Source organism: Homalodisca vitripennis, chromosome 5, assembly GCF_021130785.1.
Source record: "Homalodisca vitripennis isolate AUS2020 chromosome 5, UT_GWSS_2.1, whole genome shotgun sequence".
Taxonomy (NCBI): Eukaryota; Metazoa; Arthropoda; class Insecta; order Hemiptera; family Cicadellidae; genus Homalodisca; species Homalodisca vitripennis.
The window spans coordinates 146,179,135-146,198,914 of NC_060211.1; positions in this window are offsets into that span (position 1 = coordinate 146,179,135).

Sequence of the window (19,780 nt, forward strand, 5' to 3'; positions counted from 1 at the left end):
TCTCAAGGCAAGAGTCTAACCTAAACGCTACTTAAGGTTTAAACTGCTGACACGTGGAAGTTTCTCTCTTCCACCAACCAACAACTGTTGATATTTTAACGTTGGCTTATTACTCCAGTTATCTGTTTGGTAGTTTGTTTAGATTTCTTAAAAAGTTATGTGGAATGATGATTTAAGTTAAAACTGGGTAGTTTCTTTCTCTTGCTTATTGTATAGTCTAGATACAATAGATGAAACAGTGATACAATAGTACTAAATACAATTGTTTGAAAACATGAAACACTGTAGTGTTATACATTTTTTTATATATATTGAAAAAATAGCTATAAAGTTTTTAGATTATAGTTATAAAACATTTGTTATTGTAACTGTCTATATTTTTCCAAATAAAGTTGAACACGAATTTATTTAAGTTCAAAATTTACTTAAATAAGAATTACATTTGCTACCTTGTATTATAGCATATTATATTGACAGATGGATCATATATTACATTTTGTATATCAAATAGCTTAGTCGGGTTAGTAACTAATGTAACAGTGGCTAGACAAGGAATTGTAACCACACAACTAGTCTACTGCCACCAATGTATCGATGCAAGCAGTTGTTCATTAACAAATGTCTGAGAAGAAGAGTAGATTGTGTGGCTACCGTCTTGAGCATAATGTTAAACGGTTTTTAAGTTTAACTTGTACAACCTTTCCAGTAATTTTATTAGAATAAAACAAGTGAACGTATTATAACAGAGTTTCAACATCTATAGGTATAATTAAAGCACCCAGAGAAATAATGGGAAAAGATGATAACTTCAACGTAAAGAAGATAGTGTCAAACGTTAAAGGAACTGGCAGGATGTGGCTGATAAGGAAGCTATATTGATCACTGTTGGTTATGAAAGACGTTGGTTGGTTTATTTTCAACGCAGCAAGCAACAGTTTATCACAAGTTTTGTAATACACAATGAACGTCAGCTCTTCAACTGATTTAAAAGCTTCAATTTACCAAGCGATTTAATTTCATCAATTTACGAAATGTTTACACATCGGACAATATGAATTTTATTTGTACACCATTTTAATGAAATTATTATCAAAAGTTGTATAATTTAAAAAGAAACAACTATTAAAAGTGTTTATATTTCAGCGGTAAGTTTTGAAAAACTTATAATAAGAGGTATTTCGTCCAAGAAACCTGATACTGAGCCAACTTAAGAGAAGTTACTACAACCAAGTGACATATTACTTCCAATAAACTTAACAGATATATAAATCACATGTTTCCTGGCTATCATGCAGTTAGGGCTTACTACTCACTTGAATACACATAAAAACATTCGTCTTTATCTTAATTACCATAATATTTCATAAAATAATTTCTTTCAATGATGAAGTCATATTATAAACGTATAAATATTACAAATTACAAAGAAGTTTTAGTTTCTAAATAAATATTTCTCAAAATCAAAACTGCTCAAATCTTTACGTAGCATGATCCATACATAGAATAAACATATAACTTTTAACAAAATTAATCGTAAGCTTTACATATACCGGAGTACCTGAGCCAGTTCTAAATAATTTTCAATTCCCTTAGGGTTTCGTAAAAATGAGTTTATAAACTGAAGATAGAAAATATAAATGATGAATGAACCAATTAATCCATTAAAACTTTACATTGTCGTCCATATTCATATTCTATTAATTTCCTTTAAAGTCATGATGACAAGATAAGCAGGTTCTTCATACCATAAACACTGTGGTGAGGTTTTAGACATATAGAGGATGAGAATGCTAGAAGCCAGAAACTTTGATTGTTATGATAAGCATTAACGGCACAGAACTTGTGTTTTATATCAAAGACGAATGACATTTATTGTGCAGGCGCGTAACTGTACAATAATTTGAAAATATTATTTTGTGATTAGTTTATTTCATCAGAACGTTACTGAGATTCTGGTTTTCAAACTGACATAAAAAGATGTGCACAAACTGCAATGTGATAAAATGATCAGTTAGTGCACATACGTTTAATATGACCCATATTAATAGAATCAGACATTAAATTGGGAAAGAAAGTTTAAAATTTCCAGTTTTTTTAAAGTGTGATTTCAAAAGAACCAAATTTGCGTTCCACAATGGCTTCCAAAGTAAGATACTTTCTGCCTTAAAAAGGAGACATAGCGCTCTTGAGAGACTCTACAGTGAGTTACCTTGAGGAAGTTACTACCGGTTATTTCTTCATTACGTTCCCGTCTTCTTGTTATAGCTTCGTGTACCTAGAAGAACTGGAGGAAAGAATAGAAGTTAACCTTCAGAATTGTCAATGAGAGATCGTCTGCATTCAGGCATGAAACATATCATTGGTCTTAGTTATCTCATGTCGCTCACAAGGTGTTGGCTTTAAAGAAACAGCATAAGTTGTAATACAATGGCCATGTTTTTCAAAAAGGAAGCAAGAAAATCTTCGCATAACATTTCTCTTGCCAAGGGTTTGTTTAGTAGGGGAAGACAATATACACGCTTGCATTAAAAACCAAACTGTTGTGGAAAATTAAATGTAATTTTTGAATAAACGACCCTTTATAAAATTAGTGGTTTACAACAAGCGACCGTCTCCAACCTAAGAAAATTCATTGTTTTAGAACTGTACTACTTCATGAACACAGAGAGACGTATGAGCATCATCACGTTCAGTATTAAGACTGAGGAACTAAAGTACCTTGATCGGCTTTAGATATAAATTTCGCAGCAGGTGTGCAGGAAATAGGGGCTATTAAAAGTAATTTCAATTAACATTTCTATTAAGCTGTTTCTCTTCTCATAAGTTAGTTATCAACTCAAGGGATTAAATTATTTTGTGGAATTCAAACATAAACAGTTTTATAGTAAAAAGCTTACACTAAAGTTGTAAAAACTTTGTAATTTCATTAGAAAAACCAATAACTAATGTATTAAAATGATCTAGAAAATGCAAAGTCTCTTTCATGGCTTGCCTGTTTCCGTGGGTGACAGGCATCCTCATTGGTATCGGCCACTTTCCCAGATGAGATTAAGGGTAATGTACCCTCCTCGTCTTGTGCTGTTACTTCTAAGGGAGAGGCAGGGCAAGAGAAGGAAGCCACCTTTCCTTATCACTATTCCAGTGACTAGGGTAGAAAACTTTTTCCCCTCTAGGTTAGGTCCTGAAATTGAGAGTTTTCCCCTATCCCTCCCTTTCCTGATGCCCCCCCCACTCTACCCATAACACCAGACTAAGGTGTTATGCGACCCGTGCTGAGAGTCTCGTGGCACTGGGGGTATATTTATTGTCTTCAACGGAGCCTTCTGGGAATCATGGGACACACACTCGTAATTACCCTTATCTTCCTATTCAGGTCACTGGGAAGATGGCCTGCAAACACCCGGCGATAGCCAAAAAGGAAGTAGCTCTCGAGAAGCGAACTACGAAAGCGGAGGATTGAAGAGGCTCTCGCTAGAGGTGAGCCGATAATCCTCCGGAAAGAAAGGCAGAAGAGATGGGAAAAGAAAACCGAGATCTGGTAAAACCACAAAACGAAGCCGGTTCCTAAAAAGGGAACTTGGATGTTGTCGTAGTCCCAGAGCGAGGGAAAACTCCTTCCGAACCAGCCAAAAACATCAGACCCCAAGCTATGCAGGTATTGTATCCAGTAATATCATCTGTCAAACGCTTTATAAACATTACTTCTAAACTTTTAACTATTATAATACAACGACTTGTTTGTGGAAAAAGTAAAGAGGACTTCACCCTACAATTGTTATTATATAAGAGTTGGATAAAGGACGGAGCACAGATGTAATGTATTAGTTCAGTCTCGACTAAAGTTGTAGGAAATCAAGTTTCTAACTAACTGTATTGGACCTTTCTCTCCCAATTCCGTGGACAACAATCGAATTGTTCTCTAAAACATGAACCCAATACAAGACACTCTTTAATAGTGTAGACTACATACATCTTTTATTTCATAAGCCTGTTTAATCAATAACCATAACGATATAAATAATAGATTAGTTAGTGAGGTGTTGTTCTATCATCCTAAAAGTTACAATCCCATATATTACTGACTCACAATAAACAAAAATCAAGCCGAACAGTAACTGGATGCTATCTGTGTCAGAAATAAAACTACCTACTGTAGTTAGAGCGGCATTATTATATAATATTAACACTGTCACATTCACATTGCTATGTGAATTTGTTGCCTATATGGGCGCCTTACTCCATATACCAAACAAGAGGAGACCAAGCACATTAGTTGTAAGTTGTGAATATAATCATACCATTTTAAAGGAGTCATTGCAATTGTTATTCTCTTGATGTAAACATCTATAATAAATATAATATATTTCTTCGATGGAACTAAATTTATTATAGCCTATTTTATGAATTTTGCCTGATAATTGCCATACTTGCCTAATTTGATACCTGGCAAAATGGACAGTTTTAGTTAGATCAGGAACACTTATTATTCTAATTAAAAACTACCAACAAAACTTCTGTTTCTAAAACGTGCAAATAATCTCTTTTAATTTGCAGAAATAATTAGAAGAATATAATAGAAACATTGGATAGAATAAATAATGTTTCCTTACGGATAAATCTTCTACGAAAATGTAATTATAATTTAATGTCTCTTCTCACTCCAATAAAAACCCAAATTACAGCGGAATGTTGTGGTGTGACAGGTTAGTAGGAGCGGAGGGGTTCAGTAACTAGCCGCTGCCTCTTCTCCAAGTAGCCTTTACGATCTCTTTTCATCAAGTTTCAGTAAGTAGTATTAGTTACGATGTCATAACTGTTATGGCTCTGGCTATACTTGCCAGAATACAACAGTGATAACTTCTTCTTGTTGTTTACTCATATTATCACAATGTGGAATCCAGACAAAACAAAATAGCTTCTCTAATTAATTATAGATTTAGACACTTTCAGCTTACAAACTACAAGTAGTGTTAAAAGCTACACACAGTAGACTGACTGTCTACTAAGCGATTAAGTATATTTAATCAAGAGCGTGGAAATATTTTTTTATAATAGTATCAATGGTAATAGCACTGGAATACATAGAATAATTATGTTTTATATTTATTTTCTCCTTTTTCTGCAAATATATGTGTTGGTCCCACTAGAGGATTTATTTTTGATAAAGCTAATTGATCATAACTTGTTTTGAAAAGTCCTTGTACTTTGTTTTTACTTAACCGTCAGTATCGTAACACCCCTGAGAGCATTTCTCGACAAAGAAGATCAAGACCTAGGTCTTTGAAAAAGAAAAAAAGATTGATAAATAGTGGTGATCATTTAAAATCTTATGATCGGAACTTACCGGAATTCAGCTAGTATTTATTTATTGAATCTCATTATAATTGATTATTCCTTTAAAAACCAACAATAGAAATCTGAATTCTGACCGAGGAAGGAATTTCAGAAGTCAAAATATTATTATTTTTACATCTATAATAATCACCTCATAATCTAAATGAAGCATTGCTTGCCAATAAATAAGATTCTCTTCCATACTGAAACTAAATATTTAATATAATTAATTGTTTGTAACTGGATGACAGTTCTTATAGTTACGGTGCCCTAACAAAGTTCAAATGAGAAAAACACCATTAAATTAAAGTTGTAACAACAAAACACGTTTAATTCTCATATCAAGCTTTGTAATGCTTTCATTTAAACATAAAGTTAACCAAGTAAAAGTAATGATTTCTGTTATTTGATTTACGTTGTAGAAACCAACGTTATACGTTTTCTTTCCGTTTGTCTTATCTATTTGGTTTCTTTAGCCTAACAAGTTTTAGAGATGATAATTTTTTAATTTTAAAATCAAAATGGTGGCTAGTGGCTAAACAAGACATTTCTCGACCTATGTTTATATGTCATTTTTTGTTTTCAATGATGAGTACTATCAGCTTTTTGTGAATACCCTGTACATCGCAAATCAGAGAAGCCTACTTCTTTCAAAAGTGAACTAAGATTGGGTTATTTATCAATTACCACTCTTGGAACATACTAGGTAAAAAAACAATATACAGATTAAACAAATTATCATAGTAATGTAACATGTCATAATATTATACTTTTATCATGTTTATAACATATAATTTCCAATATTTTATACTTTTTTAGAGATATTTAAGTATGTAACAATAAATATTCTGTCAAATAATTCATTTAAAAGTCAGAGCTTAGAAGATTCATATTTATTCCATTGGGAAGTTTGAATACAGGTAAGAAAAGTGTCGGTGTTTTGTCTAAAGTGAATTAATTATTCAATTTTACTCATTAATTCACGTTACTCAATTTCTAAAATTCGAAGAGATTTGAATTCACGCGGTTAAACTGTTGTATTTTTACCAAATTTTAAATTAAAATATGTAACTAAAACTAATTTATTCGTGTTCTATATATTTTAACTTTGACTTTAAGTTTAAGCCGCTTCTTAAATTGTATCTTTATCGTATGTTATGATCGTCACACATTCCCTGAATATAAATTGATCAGTTGGATTCTTATATGAGAGAAAAATGGTAAAGCACCGTCAGCGCTTTTAGTAAAAGGTTTACAGAGTGAGACTTACTTCTCATCGCAACATTGCCCCATTCTAGGTCTGGTTTTTCTTTCACCAACAGGTTGCGTACTAAGTTTTCAGAGTGCTCATATGGGGATTTCTTCCATTGCACTGGGCAGCACATTGGTATTTTTTCTGATTTGTTGTTTGTATAGCTCTCTGCAGATATGCTGCGCATCTGATCCGCATCGGATTATAAATATTTCTTCCAAAATAATTTAGTCTTCCAAAAGTTTCTATCCTCTTACTAATTCATCCTTTCTTTAGAATATAAATGAGAGTTTCTGAACTTGCGTACTAAACACATAGCTTTTAAATTGTTATCGATGAGGAATCTGGTCAGGAAAAGTGACATCTCTATGTTCCTGCACTTCCTATCTTATGTGGTCTTCAATCTTCACGACTGTCTTGCATTTTATTATCGCCGTTGATTTTATCAGTTCTCGTGTTTGCGTTTTCGTGATACGTGACGGTTTGAGCCTTCATCAACACGCAGTACACTGGGCAACCATCTTCCGTTACTGCTCGCTTTTCCCTCTAAAGCGATTAAATCGAGTAGGATTAGAAATCCTATAGATATCCTTACAATCACGGAGACAGCTGGCTCGAATACACTCAATAAACAATCGCTTATTATAGAGAACCTCTCCACTACACTGGTCACCTAAAGTTGTATTGACAAAAACATCTTTCTGAAAATTTAAACTGCACACAAAATACTTTAGGTTCTAGTCAAACTGTGCAATGGTAAAATAAAATTAAAACGTTTCATGGTTGCAGTTAAAAACATTTTAACCCTTAAAACTCAGAAAAAATATATATTTGAATTTTATTATTCAGTGCAATACAGTTTTTTATTATCTTACATTATTTTATTTTATTTTATATCTTTCACGCACATTATTCGGTATAGTTCAATGGCACATTTTAATTACATGATTTTTTTAATTAGCAAAGAAGTAAATATTTAAATATATTTATAAACTTCCAAACGGAAACAATTATTTAAGATCAACTACAGATTAAAAACACATTAAAAGTATATTATTGTATAATATAACATGTATAATGTTGAAAACCTGTGTTAGAGATATTTGGTAAGCCTCATGACGGTTCAAACTGTTATTTGATGAAGAATTCCACTTATGATACGACGGGAGACTAGAATGTAGTCACGCATATAACGTTGTCTTGATTCCCGTTGACTGAAGATTTGTCTTGGGAAATGTTACTGGAATTGTGTCCTGCTTTTGCAGAATCCGTTGGCATTTTATATCTGTAGCAATACAAATATCACACAAATGACTTTGACAACCAGGGAAGTTTGAAAAGGAGAGCAGCCTTATTTAACGGCAAAATAAGCAACTGCTTGATCTCATAACATTAATTCTCTATAGATGATTTTGTAAAATGCAAGATAGCTATGGTGGTTTGCTGAAATTTATTTATAAAAAAGTTAGTTATTATCTAAAAGCCAGATGTGTTAGTAAACATTGCATACTGGTAATCGAGAATACAGACATAAACTGTATTATGAGGTTTTGAAATATATGTTAGTCTTTATTGTAATGTATTAGAGGGTTTACTTCTGTTTGCTTATACCTTCCAGTTGAACCTATAGTGGGTACGGTAAAAATTAATATCGTTAGCAGTAATCGGTATATTAAACCTACTGTATACTAATTGTATAGCCTAGATTTGTTTGTTGTTATTTCCATAAAAATTATTATTACTGTTCAGTAAATTATGTTTTATAAAATAGCCTAGCAATAAATATAAAACTATCTTTTTAATCTCATAGTGTACTGATTTAATAATAAACTATACGTTGTGATATTAGACTTTTAGATAAGAATTGTCAACGTGGTGAAGTGAGGTATCGAACAGCCAACATGGACAATAACTCGCAGTAAATCAATCGTGAATTGCACGAGTCTGTAATACTACCGGTATTGGACACGAGTCAACAGTAAACCGATCTTGCAAGCCAACATTTGTTCTCAGTGGACAAGTTAACCCATTTCAGTTATTGTCACTTTATCTACTCAATCTGTACAGTTTGTTGTACCAGCGTTCACAGTCAGCTTACGATTTATTACCAAATCCTGATGTAGGCTTAGGCAAAAATTGTGAATTTGTGATTTTTCTTTTTACTTTTTAATATAAAATATAGTTTTGTACATATACTCTATCCAAGATTTACAATTTTCGATACAGGATTGTATAGGCACAGTTATTTAAAACCTACAATAAATCTGTGTAAACTGTAAGATTTCTAGTCTGAATGTTAGAAAATAAAGATATTTTGACACGTTAATACACTGGAACTTACAAAAAAACATTGTCAAATTAGGTTTAATTCGATAAAGTAGCCAGATGTTAGATAGTGGCTGAGCGTTAGCGAAGCCTATTACTCGAGGGCCTGGATACTCTCATTTCTGCATGTCTGCTTACACGATATCTCAAGAACAAAATTACATATAGACTTGACACTTTCCATGAAGCTTCATTTCTATGAAGGCAAAATCGTTATCGCCCACGGAACACGTCACTCCATGGAATTTGAATAAAAATTAGTGAAAAATTTTACATTGGTCTTATGGGTAACCATTATGCCAACGAGAAAATAGCAAAATAAATCAATTTGTAAACAGACTGATTACAATCATATGACATTTTGCTAAGTGACATAGTATTACTTGTAGTCTAATGAAATAATCTATTAGACTTGAAATGTTTGCACGCAATGTCAGGGGAACCTTTCACTTTAAATGTGCGCATAACCTTAAATTTATGAATTTGGAATTGTAAGTATGGTTTAGCATATTCGAGGATGATTACTTTGTAATTACTACAAATAAACGTTAATAAGATACTTACAGATTACATTACGATTTAAGATATAGTTTACTGAGAAACGCAGGTCCATTCCTCGAGTATCTTAATGCAATAATCTAACATTTTATTGCACTAGTCCACAGGTAACGACTTATATGAGAACGCACAACTTTTTGGATCTGGTTCTGGCTAGCTGATTGTACTATAATCACTATAGGACCTTACGTATTCTATTCTGGGCGTGTGAAACTTACGGTACTAATACACAACTAGTAGTTTCTTCTTTTTCGCACTAATGGTCTGTTTTATTTAGCTAGTTTATGGTCCTATGTTAGAGAATAAATAGTTAACAAAAACTGTTATAACCATTACCTAGTTAGTTCATTAATGTTTTTTATTTTGCCCGCTACTTTGGTCCAATGCTGTCTTCTGAAGAATCATTTTAAAAAACAATGTTCCCCACAAAATAATTTATGAAAATCCCTTCTCTAAATACTAAGAATAGAAATGTCCACTGACAATATTAAAGTCTACACTATATGTGTAAAAGAAGCAAATCGTAATTCTATTTTTCTAATCCTTAAATGGGTTCATTAATTGTCTAGAACTTACCTCAGTTATTTATTATCTAATCTGTAATGGAAGAAAAACCATTTAAGTTGAGAAAACTAGTTAAAATGGTAAGACCTTATTGCCATGGTAAGTACTATAAACCCCCATTTATTTATTCTTCGTTTCTCAGTATATATTACAATAGTTATAGGTACTCTCTTCTCTTCTCTAAAAGGCTAATTACCAGTATTTACGTTCTCAATATCTAGTAGCATAAATGAATGAAACGTTCAATAATTTTTCTTACAATAAATCAGATTCATAATTTCATTCATATTGCACTACAAAAGTTCGTATCTGTGTGTATTTGCTCAATAGGTTTAGCTACACATGATTCCAAAAACCATTTAATGCGTATGGAATAGTTTAATCACCAATGTAAGAATATTGAAGAGTAACACGCAGCCGGAAAATGAATTTATATAAAAAATAAGTATACACTTAACTGTTACATATAATATGTACCTTATACTAGTATTATTATACGTACAGTATATTATATTCCAAAGTATGTATGTAATATACGTGTACATTTTGTCCCGAAGACTATATTACATAAGATAATCACTCTTTTAAAAGTAAGATAGGCTAATTATTATTTTTACATTGTTGACTAAAATTTTGAGGAACCATTATCTGTATTTGAGATTTAAAATAACCTTAATATTTTCAAAAATTGCTTCAATATCTAACAGAGACAGTTTAAACATAAGATCTCTATTACTCTTTTTTATTTTTTCCCATGTCAAAACTTTTTAATAGTCTATGCAACAGCTAATAGCAATATTTTGTAACAATATGCATTCCTTTATTATTATGACTGATGAGCTTTTAGTTTGAGGACGATGGATAAGTGCTAGTGTGTATACAACGTTCTGAAAATTTGCTGTAAAGGTGGTTTTTAATATGACGCCGTTTTAGTTTTTAAGGAAACAAAGCATTGAAATGCTCATTTTCACTCTTGTACATTCCATTTTAGCGTTTCTGTATAGAAACTAAAACTGTTAATAAACGATTCAACTTATCCCAGTTAACAACCCCACCACCTAATTAATACTGATAGTTTAAATAATAATGCTGCATACTAAGATAATTAGTTACCATTACTCGTTAACCAATTTTTAATTTCAAACGGAAAATAAAGTTAACACAAATCTACATTGATTATTTTTTGGTATCGTTGTTATTCAAATTTCTTCATTAATTATGAAATAAAAAGAATGAAAACGACAAAGTACTTTTATGTTGAAAATACAGTAAATTATACGGACTATACCAGTTTTAAGTAGATGAAATTAAGATTACAGTACAAAGCTTAAAAGTGTAATAAATCCAGGAGAAACTCGTAATACGTACCAGATTCAGGTTAATATTTCGCTTTACAATTCCCAGACGTCGTTAAATATCGTGTCACCTTCACTGAAGTGTTACAGTTATATCGTAACACTGACCTTGTTATTTAAGAAACCACCCTCTGTTCTTACAATAAAATTTAAAGAACCTTCGACTCTAATATTGAGTAATCCTGTTTACAACTTTAAATATATTATATATATATATATATATATATTATATATATATATATACATATATATATATATATATATAATTATATCTGCTTCAAATAAACTTTTCAATGTATCTGTATCTGATTATTGTGATACCTTACCTTCTGCGGAATTTGATTGTTAGTTGACTATTATTTATTTGTCAAGGTTAACTATCGTTACGTTGTTATGTTGTTTGTTATTGTTGTATTTTTATCATTTTTATTATAATATAAATATTTTATTTAATATATAGTATTATTACCTTGCTTATTATTTTATTATACAACTACTATTTATTCATTTTTATTTCATGCAATGAATTTAATAGTTAATTTGTCAAACAAGTATTTATTTATTTATCTTATTAATGTTTACTATACTAATAGTTATTATTTACCTATTTATAATATTGCCGATCTAGCACTTACCCATTACGTCATTGTCATTTTTTAATATGTATGGTTAATCTGATGTTTGTAAGCATAGCCTATTAATATATATAATAATTATATTTTTACACTTATATATTATAATAAATAATATATATATATATATATATATATATATATATATATATATATATATATATATATATATATATATATATGTTTTATATGTTTTATATGTATTATATTTTATATATATATATATATATATACATGTAGAATCATTAGTGAAATTTAACCTTTTAGTATTTTGCCGCTATCAGGCTGAGTAAAGTTTTGACATCTGCAAGAAAAAGCCCACTTGAGGCTTCTCAATTTTATGATTAAAAAATATAAACTATAATATTATGCAAGAATGGCCTTTAATTTCATTACCAAACAAAAGTTTTATAAGATCAAATTTAAATAATTTACTAAAACAAGCAGTAGGAGGCTATTTAAGTACATATTTTTCTAGTATCTAGAAAAGCTTTATTGTTAAGACATGGAATATGAATAAAATTATTTGTATTATTAATAATATTAATATTAATTAATAACAGTAGTATAATAAATATATAATAATAATAAATTAATAATGGTATTATTATTTTTTTGTTGAGACATTAAATTTTTTTAAACCCTTCTTCATCTTTAAAGCCGTTATTTTAAAAGTGTTTTAAATTATCAAAATTTATTTAATAATGCTGGCCTATCTAAAGTAAACAATTTTTACATTCTCAGTCGCAGTCCTATGTGAAGTTTCCTAAGTGAATAATTATATTGACTCTTCCTGTAGAGTAACGTAAACGTCTAGGGCTGAAAGTTTTTGTTTTCTAGATCGCTCCAGATAAATAGTTTATTATATGAACGGTATATTATAAACAAGTCTAAAACACTTTCTCTATCATCTGATCTGTGAGTAAATCATTGAATTACGTCACCATTGAGTGGATGCGTAGGCGTGTTCATGACTGTAATCCACCACCAATATCAATTTGGTGAGAAACTCACTTTGACCCTCGAATAGCTATCTACTTACTGAGCAAAGCAGATTATTTTGGGAATAATTGACTTACTACGCCATCAATAGCAATTTACTCCTAAACACATTTCAATCTGTGAATAGTTATTAAACCGCATTGCCCTACTGGTATATTACAGACACCTACTAACATATGACATAAATTAACTGTGCTTAGTATTCAGACTCTCTATATTTTTCTGGAATATCTTAGTTAAAAGGAAGCGGATGGTACTCTCTGTATACATACAAAGTAAACATATCAACGAAAATATAATCTTTTCAAAAACTAAAAGGTGTAAATTATTATTCTTTGTATTCTATCGATTATAGCCTTGCATACATTTTAACAGTAGTATTTTGTACAAACATAAAAGAGTAGTTATGTTTACTGGTTTAAATATATATTTTTAGTAATTTGTACTAATTTGATTTTATGTGAATAGTTCAGCTATAGGCTAGATTAGAATAGAATATGAATAAAATGAGCTAAAAATTTGAAAGTTTTAAATTTTATGAATTTAAACCTTTAATTACATACAATATTAAATCGTATTTGAAGCCTCCAGTTAATTTACTCATATTCTAGTCTCCTACGTCAAACTAAGGTGGTTTTTTGTCTACAAGATTAGTTAATTCCTCAACAGTTTTATCCGTTTTTTATTTTATTTTTTATTTTTTTCTCTTGTTTTGTCTTTCACAATACAAATTTTATTATAACAAAATAATAATATAAATAAGCATAAATGACTTTAAAATTCCTAACATGAATTGTTAATCTTATCACAAACTAACATTTAGAAATGAGAAACCAAACTTCATTGTTCAAAGACTCTCATCGATTCTGCGTATCGTCTCGAACATACTTCTGAAAATACATCTGCAGATGACTTAAAATAGTTTTTATTTAATTCATCACAGCAATAAATATCTAAAAAATGATAGTTCATACACTAATATTAGTATTAGTGGTTGACAACACAAGAATTAGTTTTTAATGGGAGTGTGGAGAATTAATGGCAAGGGACTGACTGTTTGCATTAATTCACATAATAATAAATACAATATACGCCAGACTTAATAAATCCATCTTAAATTAATGATGCTTTGATTGGGTGGAAGTGGAAGGTATTAGTGTATTATTGTATTTTTCGAATAATAGGCTTACCTACGGATATAATGAAGGAAATTTCATAGAAAATATTATATTATCAAATACGCATTTTCATAATATATTGGAATTAAAATTGCATGCTAAATTGTTTTTTCAGGTATTCTCTGGGCAAATAGGAAGATATAGAAGAAATAGAATTTCAACGTAAATAGATCTGTGAAAGGCTGGTTGAACCAAGATGCCGCCAATAAAACTAAAGCAGGTCAAGCTTTAAAACCTACACTTGAAAAAAACGAATTCAACTCCTGTATGTTGTCTCAGTTTTATTTATTATATTACAATATATGTCATCTAGTGATTAGAAGGGATCAATGAAGCCGGAGCAGCGGAGAAGAATAACCAGTTTGTACTAAGAGAAGAGAATTTTATGCAACGCTTATAGAGAAACTGATTAAAATTGAAGCAGTTCGCTCATGATTGTTTGCTTAAATAGCTGTTTAGATAAAGCGGCCATTGCACGGATGGTTGTACTGTGTGAAGCGTGATAAGGGTACAGAGTCATGCAGTCAGCAATCGGTGACGGCCAGCGGTGGTAGCAAAGTTGTCATGAATCAATAAGTACCATGGATATATTTATTTGACTTGTCAACTAAATTACAGAATAAGTTAATAATTAGGTTGTTAATATTAGGGTCTTGGTGTTGAGGAGTTAGGATGGTGGATATTGAAAATGTAAATATAAATGCAATAATTGGGCATTTTAATTCTATTGGCCATTACGTTTACTGTATTGGATTGAGTAATTCAATTATATTCAGTTCTATGCAATTAATTTAATGGTATATTTAATTGCTTCCAGGGGCAGATGTTACTGGTAACATAAAAGTATTGCGTGTACTATATTGTTAGTATATATAGCCTAGCCATTTGCAATATTGTTTTCACCAATTACCTCGGGCCTTTCTCCACCGACAACAATTTCCTCACTTTCTAGATACCTAACACTATCCACCTACTCTATTCCATATATAAATAATTTCGTTTACTTAGATATAATTTTATAGCTCTATTAGTCATAACCCGTTTGTATTATCGTTTATTAAGTTACATACACGTGTTTTATTAAAACATTTAAGACGATAACGATAGTTCTATCAACGTCTGAAGTATTCATAAGTTTTCTTTTTTTTATTTAATTTTCTTAGTTAATTATGTATTGTTAGGTGCAATGCAACAAGTAATTGATAGTTAAAACTCTCGGGTCTTTTGGTACGGATATTTTAAACGAAATTCAATGAATGGTAATGAACTCAGGCATGTCTTGTGTAGAGGATCAGGTATGTTAGCTGTCTCTCCTTACAATCTACAACCCTACTCAATGATTGATCATTCCTTGCTGATCGTGTACGGTCTAATCAGGATTGGTGAAGGATCATCTGTGGCTATAGCTATGCTTCTGAAATGTAACCACAACCAATGTGCACATTAAACTGACATGGACATGTATAATCAATTCACTGGCGTGAATAATCAAATAGTATCGTGTTTCCATTTTTTTTTTTTTTTAGAAACATTTTAAGTAGAAAAACTAATGTGTGTAAAAATAGTTAGGATATCCGTTTTAATTACATTACTAAAACCAATTAGCCTTGGAAACAAGATCTTTTCAGGCAGTTCCAATGTTCAGTGATAATTACTACTACGTTTGAAAGTCTGCAATCAGTTTTCTTCTTCAAGTTAATAACTCACCTACCTCCAATTTAGATTAAAGTAATGAAATCGTTCCATATCATTGTGTCCGCTTAAGTCAGAAATAAAAAAAGTGTGGCAACTGCATGCACACTTTGTTTAAGACATACACTTGAAAAACAAACACTAATTATTATCCTGAGCTAAAGGTACAGACACACCAATAACCTACCACTGACAACTTATCAGTGACCAATGGTAAATGGTAATCTTCACGACAGAAACACGATATTACGGTGGTCAAGTAACAGTGGTGGCTCTTTTTTAACGGTTCATTCTAGGCGAACTTCTTAAAACCGTAGTATTACTGTGCATTGATTTCTTAGAATTCTCTAATTTCGGGAAAATTATATTACTCTATCCCTTACAGGCACAGCTAAGGCCTTATCTCATTCAAAGGGTGTATTTTTACGGATTCAGTTTTAATTTATAAAAACATTATTGATGCAGTCTGTTATGATCACTTTATATTATATTTTGCTGTACTTTAGCAAAGTTCTTTAAGCGGGTCCGTCCACACGATATCTTGAAAACAACTGACCTATAAGCTTTAAATTGTACATGAATCTTAATTTATATATGAGGAAAACTGAGCTATATGATGGTAAATATCACACCGTGACATTGATAAATAATTTTAGCATTTAAACATTTAAAGGACTTTGCTTGTTGTGAAATAAATACATTACTCAAGAGAGTAATACTCAAGCGTCACGTCTGGCACAAAATATGAAACAATTGAACATTCATGAAACACTAATTTAAGTTCGACATTCTCCTTCAAGTTCCAAGGTAAATTTCCCTTCATGTTTCGCGTGAAACGATACATATTTTCCTTATCGAGCTCAGACATATGGAGCAAAGCATTTACCCGTTTGCTAAGCACGTTTCCGCACTTAACAGTGAAGATGAGTTATGAAGTGCAAACTTCTTAACTACTGTTCTGTTTGTTCTGTTATCTCGGCTAACTATGGTACTAATTTACATTACGTGAATTTATTCATAGTTGTAAAATTTAGAGTTAGTAAGACAAATGTAATGAAATGCAACATTTTAATATGAATTCATTACTTGAATAATCTACACGTTATACGAGTACTTAATTTTAAAAATAGATAGTACAAAATTTAAATGATCGAACACCTTAAATAACCTCGATTGTTTTGTAACATCAGATATAAATGAGTACATACTGAATATTTTGATATGAAAGCTAGTACTAAACAGTTATCAAGCGTGTACTGGGTACTGGTGTGTTGTAATATTTTTTTATCTAGATTTTAACGAATTTTATTTTGCTTTACATTTAACTGTTATAATTTTAAACTAAGTTTGCAGTATATCAAATAGCCCAATACATGTGCTGTTTTATTTTGTCACCAGTTTTCGGGTTTTTGTCATACGGGCCATATCATTATAGTCGATTTATTATTATTACAGTTCAATTCGGAACAATATGACGTAATTTTTCATTTCATTGCAGTTTTTTTTAATGTAAGTATTAGAAAACTCTTGCAGGATTGCAAATTGAATTCAGCTAACTGTGTTATAATAATTTGACGAATGAATACTGGGGGGAAACGTGTGTTGCCTGAAAATATATATAAAACTGATGACATACGTGACAAGTATAAGTCCAAAATTTCTGCAAGGAGGTATAAGTATTGGCGATTTACAGTCACAGAAATATATTATTTATTTCACTTATTTGATTAGCTAAGCTGGTCCTATATATTTTCCTTATTGTTAACGTATATTTTCAAGGAAAATATTCAAAAGTATAACATAATAGAGGAATTGAATTTAGGTGAAATCACATAATTTCATTAAATAAATGCATCCATTTATCATGACAGAACTTGCTCCAATTTCATAAAATATAGTAAAACCACGTGGGTTGTGTTTCAGGATAATTTGTTTACTGCAAACTAAATCAAACTGTCACACAATTTGGCAAACAGTCAATTGTCCGTATTCGTTCCTGACATCTTCATAGTTAGGATGATCAAAATAAATAAATGTTTAGTACTTTAAACACTTCATATTAGGCGAAAGCCAATAATTTTAACCATTTTTTAAACACGAGATGCGATTCTCTTATCTTACAATTTAAAGACATTTTTACCGTTGGTAAAATAAATGCACCTAGTTTGGCGCTGGGCTGCGCTATAAACAATCCGTTTTGACATAATTTTTAACTTTACTTAAAGAATACAAGTATTAGGCCCTCAGAAACTCTACTTCTATCTGTTCCATTGGGTTTTACAATAGCATTCCGCATTAAATTTCTTATGTCTCCTTTTTATCATGTTTTCAACATGCTAATCTAAGCCTGCTGATCATTTATCATTTCCTGATTGGCGTTTATAGCAAGATTTGGTTTATTGATATGTCTCCTTCTCACTTTCTGCAAGTGTAGGCTATTATGAGCGTCGCGGTCACAATCCTAGCTCTGTGAGGGGGTGTCGAATTGTCCATTTAAACAGTTAACATCAGCATTACCACTGTGGTATGATACAGCCAAATAATTACTACTCCATGTTACTATCTGTTGCTTAACATTTTTATTCTTGCCGCCATTGTTCATTTTAGTTCCACATGTTATTACAAACTCGGGCTTTAATGTGAATTGATGAATGTATCTACCCACACCTCGTGTTAGTAAAGAAGTACGCAATGTGTGACGGCATGAAAAGCAGCCACAAGCCTGACTGTGTGTTTCATCAGACTGCTTCAATCACCATTCAACGGATGCTCCGTCAATTACGTCATCGGCTAACCGGTAATCAACTAATCATCCATAGATTTGGACCTTAAGATTTGCGGCAAATCTATACTGATCTAACTTTGTTGATATAGTTAAAATAAGTTTTATGCTAGAATTAATATATCCATGGAAATGAATAATGAGAATTTAGGGACTATTTCTAGCCTCTCTATTAATTACATTATATTTGTGAAAACCATATATTTTCTAAAACTTTTATAACTTTAGGAAGTTTAAAGTATATTTTTGTATTTTTAAATGTATTTTCGTAACTATTTTTCCCTTGGTATAACCTCGTTGTTGTTGTTTTTTTTTTTTTTTTTTACTTCTTTCATAACTCTGACCTATAGAAATACTTTTTTTTATAATATTGATATTATATTCTAGTTAGTTACGAATTAACTTTAAAGAAACTGTACCATTCAAGTATATTTACAGTTAACAAGTATGTTTAAAAGACGTTAGTAAAAATGTATAAAAATCGTCCAATACAGTTTCCTAGTTAGAAATCAACCAAATACCAGGGTGAGAGTTAAACAGGTGGCAGTTTGTATATTAAATTGTGTCTTGAGCAAAAACATCTGCCTTTAAGGTTGCAAGGTTGATATTAAAATTCGTGAAAAAATATATCATGATGGTCTTTTCTGCATCTTTCATGTCTACCATGAACCACATTATTGCATCATTATGCTTAACTATTCAAACTTATTGCCTTCATTTCATATATACGATACTATCAATCTTGGGTACATATTTGGGCCACATATCTGGTCTCTGGGAATTTAAGAAGAAGAGTAACATGAAAGAGCACAATATGTAATGTGTAATACTGCGTTCCAGCAAAAGACAGGATTCAAACCTGAGCTAACTGTAAAAACTAAAACGCAGTATAAGTATTAGAGCGCTGTCAAAACGATAAGTGCGTGGACGCTGCTAAAGGGAAGTCATAAGTGAGCTGTCTCCACACCTAAATCAGGATGGCATTGTGTCTAAGAAGTTACTCTCGGATGGGGGTTTTGGCCTTGGAACCGTGATTTCGATTGAGTGACAAAAGTTAGGGATTTTCCTGTCTGGTATGCACGAGATTCTCTGGTTTTTGGTAAAGT